The following is a 9,118-nucleotide window of genomic DNA, read 5'->3' as shown; positions in this document are numbered from 1 at the left end:
AAATCCACACTATCACCTCCAGTGCCTTCTTGCCCTATGTGACACGTTTAAGATGAATGGAGTGTCTGATCAAGCCATAAAACTCAGAGCATTCCCATTCTCCCTTCGAGACAGAGTAAGGAAGTGGTTACTATCTCAACCAGCTGGAACATTCACCACTTTAGAAAACCTCTCACAACCTTTTCTAGCAAGGTATTTCCCACCTGTAAAGACTGCAAGACTGAGGCTTGAGCTCAACACCTTCAAACAAATGGAAGATGAATCACTCTATAACGCATGGGAAAGATATAAGGACTTGCAGAGGGAATGTCCACACCATGGCATAGAGGATTGGATACTAGTACAAAATTTCTATAATGGGTTACTGCCCTCTACAAGGAGGATAGTAGATTCGGCTACAGAAGGTGACCTAATGGAAAAAACAGTGACACAAGCACTTGAACTTCTATAGAGGGTCACATATCATAATTATGAGTGGTCAAATGAAAGAGGAATCGCAAGAAGAATGGTAGGGATCCTGGAAGTGGACGCCCTAAGCATGATAAATACTCAATTTGATCATCTCACAAAAAGACTCGACAGAATGCAAGCCAACGTAGTTGGTACAAGCAACCAGCATTTCGATGACTATAAAGGAGGATATATAACCTCAGAATTCAATAGCTTCAATGAACCCTCCATAGAACAAATGAACTATCTCAATAACGGGGGAAACTTCAACCAGAGGTAGCCCAATAAACTATATTTAAACACTTACAACCCTGGATGGAGGAACCACCCAAACATCTCATGGTCAAACTAATAGAATCAGCCACTAAACAAACAACAGGGGTACAAACCACCTGCACCTCTTGGATTTCAGAACAGAGGCGAAAACTTTGCACAGCCACCACCGCCTCCTCAACCTCAGCAACCTGAACCAAAGATGACCATGGAATCCATGATGGAAGGTTTCCTAGTAGCTCAACAACAACAGAATGAATTGATTAAACAGCTAACTTCCATAATGGACCAACTTGCTGCCCATAACAATATGCTAGAGAATCAAATTGCTCAGCAAGCAAGTTCTTCAAGTAAGGCTGCTGGTAAACTGCCTAGTCAACTATAGATGAACCCAAGGGAGCATTGTAAGGCAGTTACATTGAGAAGTGGGAGAACTCTAGTACAACCAAAGGAAGAACCGACAGAGGAAACCTTAGAAAAATCTGAAAGCCAAGCAGAGAAAAAGGAGAAAGAAACCAAGAAAGATCAGGAAGAGGAAGCAGAGAAGAGAAAGAAGTTACCAGAGCCATACCAGCCTCCCCTACCTTTTCCTTAGAGATTTTAGAAAGCCAAATTAGATAAGCAGTTTGAAAAGTTTTTAGAAGTTTTATAGAAACTTTATATCAACATTCCCTTCACTGAAGCACTCTCTCATATGCCATCCTATGCCATATTTCTTAAGGAAATTATGTCAAAGAAAAGAAAATTGGAAGACTATGAGACAGTTGCTCTAACAGAGGAATGCAGTGCCATACTGCAAAACAAACTCCTCCAAAGTTGAGAGATCCAGGAAGCTTCTCCATACCTTGCCTCATTGACAACAAGAAAATAGATAAGGCCCTCTACAATCTTAGGGCAAGTGTGAGTTTAATGTCTCTATCAATATGTCAAAAGCTGGAGATTGGAGAATTGAAGCCCACGATAATTTCACTGTAATTTGGCTGATCGATCTGTTAAATATCATGTGGGCATACTTGAGAACATCCCCATCAAAGTGGGGCAAATTTTTCATTCTAGTTGTCACACCTTATCCCTTGTAAGGCATGACATGTTCTCGTAGCATACTTAAGGAATTACCGAACTCCACCTACCGATAACCCATTTGTTATGCTACAAAGGATTTTAAAGCAAATCATGGCTTTTTATCTTGTTAATTCTTTTGGGAAGACTGCATGAGAATAGTTAAAATTATATGTAAACATTCATTGGAAATAATGATAGACTAAATATTGCAAAAGTTACATTTTCATAAGTCTCAAAGTAAAATACAAAATAGTTACAAACTCAAAATGTGATAGCAACGCAATGCTTTTAAATACAAGCTGCTCAATGTTCGTGCATCCATACATATAGGTACAAAATACATCCAAAGGAATCACAAGCTTACACCTAACGTAAATACCCACAATCAATACCAAAATGCTGCTTCCAAGTCTCTCACTCAGTAGCCTTCTCCTTTCCCTTACCTGCGACAGCATAAAAAAGCTATCGCTGAGTATATCACTCAGTGGTGCACAACTAATAACTTTAAAACTTAAGGTAAAACACAATTTGTCAAAGTATAATGAATCACATTTTTCTTAAGCATGAAAACTTCACAATAGTTCTAAGTCCATAAAGGCCATTTATTAGAATAACATTTCAAATGAGAAATCACACTTCATAAATCACAATTCATAAAGCATTAGTGTTGCCAACATCAACACACAGTTTAGGCCATGATAAAAAATTTCACGATCAGTGCCGTGTTGTACACCACGACAAAGCAATCTCAACCTCACTAACCGTTATTAATGAGGGAAGGGCTAGCTAGCTAATGAGTACTCATGTAGTCTTACCCCACTAAATGTTATTAATGGGAGACATAATCAATACCAATTATCAACCCCAAGTAGCCTTTACAACTGGAGAGTTCAGAAAGGGACTGTCACGCTAAAATGTGGTTACAAAATAGTTTCCAAAAATTTCTCACGCAACAATCACATTTATAAACCAATAAACACATTTAAATTCATCATAATATCCATATAAAGGTGGCAACACCCAAATTTCTTAAATACAAGAGAAAAACCATGTTTCAGTCAAAGTAAACTTGTTCAAAGCAAACTCATTCAAATAAACACATTCCAAGCAATTTACAAGTTTAAAAACGAAGAAAATGTTAGTTGTGCACAAACCTTCAATAATTCTCCTTCCTTGTTACCTACTTCTCCTTGTCCGTTCCAACTTCTTTTTCTACTGAAAATACACAAATAGAATACCTTAATACCAATCTCAATTGCTGCCAAAAACTCATTACATGCATGTCTAATGCATCCCAAGTTAGCTTTACAAATTTTAGAAAATTTTAGTTTTGGACAACCCAAGACCATCTCCATGCTTTGTCGATGTGGCATTTGCCTAAGGGACCTTTCTCCCCCCCTTTTAGGACTTAGTGTCCTCGCTGAGGTTTGCCCCACCATCGCTCAAGAGGACACACGAATGGCTCTGATACCAATTGTAACGATCGGGCTCCAACCACTAGAGGAATTTTTCGCTTTGTCCATAAGCCTCACGATTTTGTCCCATAGGTGGAATGGAGAACTTTCAGGAGGTCACCCATCCTAGGATTTCTCTCAAGCGAGCACGTTTAACCTTGGAGTTCTTCCAACTCTTTAGGCCATTCCACCAAAAGGCGCACATATGATAAAATTGGAAGAACTCCAGGGTTAAGCGTGCTCGCTTGAGAGAAATCCTAGGATGGGTGACCTCCTGGAAAGTTCTCCATTCCTCCTATGGGACAAAACCGTGAGGCTTATGGCCAAAGCGGACAATTCCTCCAGTGGTTGGAGCCTCATCGTTACTATTGGTATTAGAGCCGCTCGCGTGTCCTCTTGAGCGATGGTGGGGCAAACCTCAGTGAGGACGTTGAGTCCCGAAATGGGGGGAGAAAGGTCCCTTAGGCAAATCCCACATCGGCAAAGCACGGAAATGGTCTTGGGTTCAAAAAGTAATGATATATAAAATGGGGGAACTAATCACTAGAAGTGCCTTTTGGTAGAATGGCCTGGATAGTTGGAAGAACTCCAGAGTTAAGCGTGCTCGCTTGAGAGAAATCCTAGGATGGGTGACCTCCTGCAAAGTTCTCTATTCCACCAATGGGACAAAACCGTGAGGCTTATGGCCAATGCAGACAATTCCTCTAGTGGTTAGAGCCTGATTGTTACACTAGTAGACTTTGTTGTCCTTAAGATGGAAGAAGATGTTCAGATCCATATCATCTTGGGAAGACCATTCTTGGCAACCGCCAGAGCAATCATAGACATAAAAAATGGGTGACTAACCCTCAAGGTAGGAGAAGAATAAGTGGAATTCAACTTGCTCGACACAATGAAACACAAATTCAAACCTGACGAATGCTTCAAGGTTAACATAATTGACAAACAAGTTGAAGAGGAATTTCATAAGATACATCCTAAAGATCCTCTTGAAGCATGCATTATGCACAGCCACACAGCGAATAATGAAAACACAGAAATAGCAGCCGTGCACAACAGTTAGCAGCTCATCCACCCCTAGCCTTAGCTCAAGCTTCTGAGATGGAGAAGTTGAAGGAGGAATAAATCAAAAACAAACCAGAAAGCACAACTGAATAGGTAGAGCTTAAACCTCTCCCCTCCTCACAAAGGTATGCATTTCTGGAATTAAACTCTAAATATCCTATTATAATCAATGCTAGCCTATCTAAGATAGAAAAGCAAAAATTACTAAGAGAACTTAAAACCCATAAGAAGACCATAGGGTATAAAATAGAAGACCTGAAAGGGATTAAACCCTCGATTTGCATGCATAGGATACCTATGGAAGAAAATAATAAACCCACTATCGAGCACCAAAGAAGACTTAACCCAAACATGAAAGAAGTAATCAAGAAAGAAATTTTGAAACTATTAGATGCAAGTATCATATACCCAATTTCTGATAGTAAATGGGTTAGTCCAGTACATGTAGTTCCTAAGAAGGGTGGGACAACTATTATCAAAAATGCAAACAATGAACTGATCTCTACTAGGGTAGTCACTGATTGGCGCATGTGCATAGACTATAAGAAATTGAACAGTGCCACCAAAAAAGACCATTTTCTTCTCCCTTTCATTAACCAAATGTTAGAGAGGTTAGCAAAACACTCTTACTTCTGTTATCTAGATGGGTACTCGGGATTCTTTCAAATTCCTATTCACCCAAAAGACCATGAAAAGACTACATTCACTTGCCCTTATCGAACCTTTGCATATAGGAGAATGCCTTTTGGTCTTTGCAATGCCCCTGCTACCTTTCAAAGATGCATGATGGATTTTTTTTTCTGAATATATTTAAAATATCATGGAAGTTTTTATGGATTATTTTTCTATCTATGGAACTACTTTTGATGATTGCCTAGCTAATTTATCTAAGGTGTTGCAAAGATGCGAAGAATCAAACCTGGTCCTAAATTGGGGAAAATGCTACTTTATAGCAAAGCAAGGTATAGTTCTGGGACATTTGATATTAGAAAGAGGAATTAAGGTTGATAAGGCAAAAATTGAGATCATTGAAAACATGCCACCACCAACATCAGTCAAGGGAGTGCAAAGCTTTTTGGGACAAACAGGGTTCTATAGAAGATTCATTAAATATTTTTCTAAAATAGCTAAGCCACTTGCCAACCTGTTAAGTCAATATGTTCCCTTTGATTTTGATGAAAATTGCCTTGTCTCTTTTAACAGGATCAAAGAAGCCCTGATCTCAGCACCAATAATGCAACCACCATATTGGGAGCTATCATTCGAGGTGTTCCGCGATGCGAGTGACTTTGCAGTTGGAGCGGTGCTCGAGCAAAGAAAAGATAAAAAGCTCCATGCCATTTATGTAACACCCCTCACCAGTCTACAGTGTAGCCGATCAAGGTGTGCTACATTCGGTGCCGGAGCACCCTATCCTGTCTTGTCGTGTACAATATTAATTCAATTATAGTATCTTACGTGTAGAAATATATTTTTTTTTATCCCTTTTAATTCTTATGGAGACCTAGACAGAGTCCCCTCTATTCTATTAGTGCATGGTGGGTTTCATGTTACTTATTAAAATAATTAATATCCATTTTTAATCTATTCATTCATCATATCATTTATCATACTCATATTAATTTCAAGAAAATAAATTACATTTCATTCATATAAAGTTTACATATACAATAATTTACAATTCATATACAATCCAAAATTATTTATATCATTTAACTACATACAATACCAAAATGCAAAATCTAATATGTACATGAGCCCTACAAAAAATATCTGATGAGGCGACAACTCACACTATAGCAGATCTGGTCCAAGTCCGGTCTACGTACTAAGCTACTGCTACTCTCCAGTACCTACACGTGGTAAGAACCAACGCGCTAAGCATAATGCTTAGTGGTGTATAAATAAGGAAAAATAACTAAACAATTTAAAATAATTAATTCATGTATAACCTTATAAATAAATATCAATTTTCATGTATTTAAAATCTTCTACATATTTTCTAGAACATTGGAAGTAAATAAGCTAATAGGGATCTTTTCTGCGCATATACCTTATATTCAGTCTTATAAAATTTATATTAATGATTTTCTCATGTACTTATTTATATTTAAGGCTTATTGCTTTTATTTGTGCCCAAGTAACCTATGACAAACTATAAAGACTGGATACACGAGAGTATACTAGTTAGACATCCGTATGTCTACCCAGTATACAACAGTCATATCAGGCACAAGGCTAGCGGGCAGGCATAAGCCAGTAATAATGAAAATTGGCATTGATAAGTGTATAATTTCTTAATTTTACTCTCATCACATTTAGTGTTTCTAGGGTATCTTTATGCCTAATTCAATTGATTAAAGTATAATTATCTATTATGCTTATGTTTAGAGAATTGTTGAAATAATTGTGTTAAATGGAGAAATTTTTAGCATTTGCATTAATCTGACTCTTTCTATTTTTTTTTCCAGGGGTTTTGCTAAGTTCCATGGCATAGAAGTGTGGAAGGAAGCTTGGAAAGGTCAAAGCATTGAGAAGTGTTGTTGATATAAAGTGCACGGGTCGTGTAAGCACAACTAGAGACCCGTGTAACATTCTGCCAGAAGAAATCCAGAGAACCGAGGAAGAAACAAAGTACACGGGCCATGTAACTTGACCCGTATAAATCCTGGAGACCCGTGTAACCTTCTGTGCCAATGTAAGACATACGCATTCAGCTCCAGTAAGTTACACAGCCTTGGGTCATGTAGTAATACATGGGTTGTGTATCCGTCGACAATCAGTTTCTTAAGTTTGCTCCAGTTGCAGTTTTTGACAGAGAGAAAGACTCTTAAACCTAACCCTAGGCCATTTGTTATAAATAAAAAAGGTAGCAACCAATAAAAAGGGGATTTAGCAGCTGCTCGATAGAGGAGGATCAGACTTTCGTTCTCCATTCACATTCTAGATTTCTTCAATTTTCTTCTTTAATTTTCTGTAAGCCATGAACATGAGTGGCTAAGTTTTTAATTCGGTTCAAGGGATTTAAGTTCTTTTACATGATTTGTGAGACCAGGTTCTTAATTTAATTTGTGTCTTCTTGAATATCTATTGTTTTCTTATTTTATTGTCTTTGATATATTGAATGATTTGCTAAAAAGGCCTATTAGTTAATTGTTTGATGTGATCAATTGCTAGTTCATCTTCATAATCTGTGATTGTTGTGTAAGATTGAACATGAGTAGCAATTAGGTTTTATTGATTATGATCCTAGATTTTGATAATAACTTAAGGAAACAATAAGGTGAATTAAATGATTTATGCTTCATAAATTGTTGTTTAGCTTAAGTACTTCCTATTCTTAAAGCAATTATTAATTTGATGAGGATTGCTTAATACCAATTCTATTAATAATTAGAGTCAACAAGAGTGCTGGGCTCAAATTGATGAGTATAGGAAAGTTAGGCGTTTACCTCACTGTTTGGTAAATCTACATTAAGTATTCAATAAGATATAATTGTATTTCTTTTGTCTATATGGAATTAATGCATTGGAATGCAAATTACCTTGGATTGAAGTCTATTTAATTTGAGAGTTTCATATTTAATTTTAGTTCTTAATTTCCAATTTCTTCTTTGGATTATGAATTACCCCCCCCCCCCCCCAACCTTTGTTTCTTTTTCCATTACACAAGTGCACGAAATTTAGTAATTCAGTCTCTAGGGTTTGACCTGGACTTACCACTTATTGCAAAAAGTATTTCATTACTGGTAATTTCACTTAATTTAATTTCTGGTGGAATAGACAACCATCAAGAATTTCGGCGTCGTTGCTGGGGATTGAAATTTATTGGATTTTTTATTTTTAGTATTAGGATATTATGTTATTAATTTTGTTTGTGAGTTGTTGCTGTATTCAGGTTTTTGAAAAAAAAAAATTACGGTGGTACTATTCATTAAGAATTTTGGTTGAATTATGAGGGTGGTCCATACCTATTTTGAAGGAAATGACATTCTGATCAAGACCAATCAATCCATAAGATTGTTTGGCCCCACCCCCTTGAGGCCAAATTCGATTATTTTCTAGGATTTTTAGGTATTTTTCTATTTTTACTTTGATTTCTTTTTGTTTATGACAAGAACTTCTTAATTTGGTGAGTTGATCTTTGTTCAGAAGTAGAAAAAATAGCTAAACAATTGAGAAAATTGGCTAAGCAGATTCTAAGTTCATCTGAGGAGTACAATCTCTAAAGGAGTTAAGTTCAGATTCGGATTTGGATTCAAATTCCGAAAATGAAACCATGGCTGCTAGAACTTTGAAAGAGTTGGCTGCTCCTGATCTAAACCAACAGCCTTTGTGTATTCAATACCCTGCTTTAAATGTTACTTTTGAGTTGAAATTTGGACTAATCCATTTGTTGCCTAAGTTTCATGGTCTTGCAGGTGAGGATCTACATAAGCATTTAAAAGACTTTCATGTTTTGTGTTCCAGCATGAAACCTCAAGGAGTTTCAGAGGATCAAATCAAGCTTCGAGCTTTTCCTTTCTCACTGAAAGACATAGCTATGGATTAGTTGTATTACCTTCCTTCCGGATCTGTCAACTCATGGAATGGGATGAAGTAGATATTTTTGGAGAAGTATTTTCCTGCTTCCTGTGCTGCCAACATAAGAAAAGAAATATGTGGCATCCGGCAGACAATGGAGAGAGCTTGTATGAGTATTGGGAACGATTTAAGAAACTGTGTGCAAGCTATCCCCATCATCAAATAAGTGAGCAGCTTTTGATTTAGTATTTCTGTGAGAGACTTCTACCAATGGACCGCAGTATGATAGA

General features: G+C 37.1%; 1 non-coding gene across 1 annotated transcript; it reads right to left on the bottom strand.

The window, feature by feature from the left end:
• Nucleotides 1–217: 217 nt before the first annotated feature.
• On the bottom strand, nt 218–324 carry LOC131180428 (small nucleolar RNA R71). Its single transcript, XR_009149202.1, has one exon. It is a non-coding gene; the product is annotated as a small nucleolar RNA R71 (small nucleolar RNA).
• Between the last annotated feature and the right edge of the window lie 8,794 nt (nt 325–9,118).

The sequence above is a fragment of the Hevea brasiliensis genome, chromosome 5 (genome assembly GCF_030052815.1).
Source record: "Hevea brasiliensis isolate MT/VB/25A 57/8 chromosome 5, ASM3005281v1, whole genome shotgun sequence".
NCBI lineage: Eukaryota > Viridiplantae > Streptophyta > Magnoliopsida > Malpighiales > Euphorbiaceae > Hevea > Hevea brasiliensis.
This window is presented reverse-complemented; position numbering and strand designations above follow the sequence as displayed.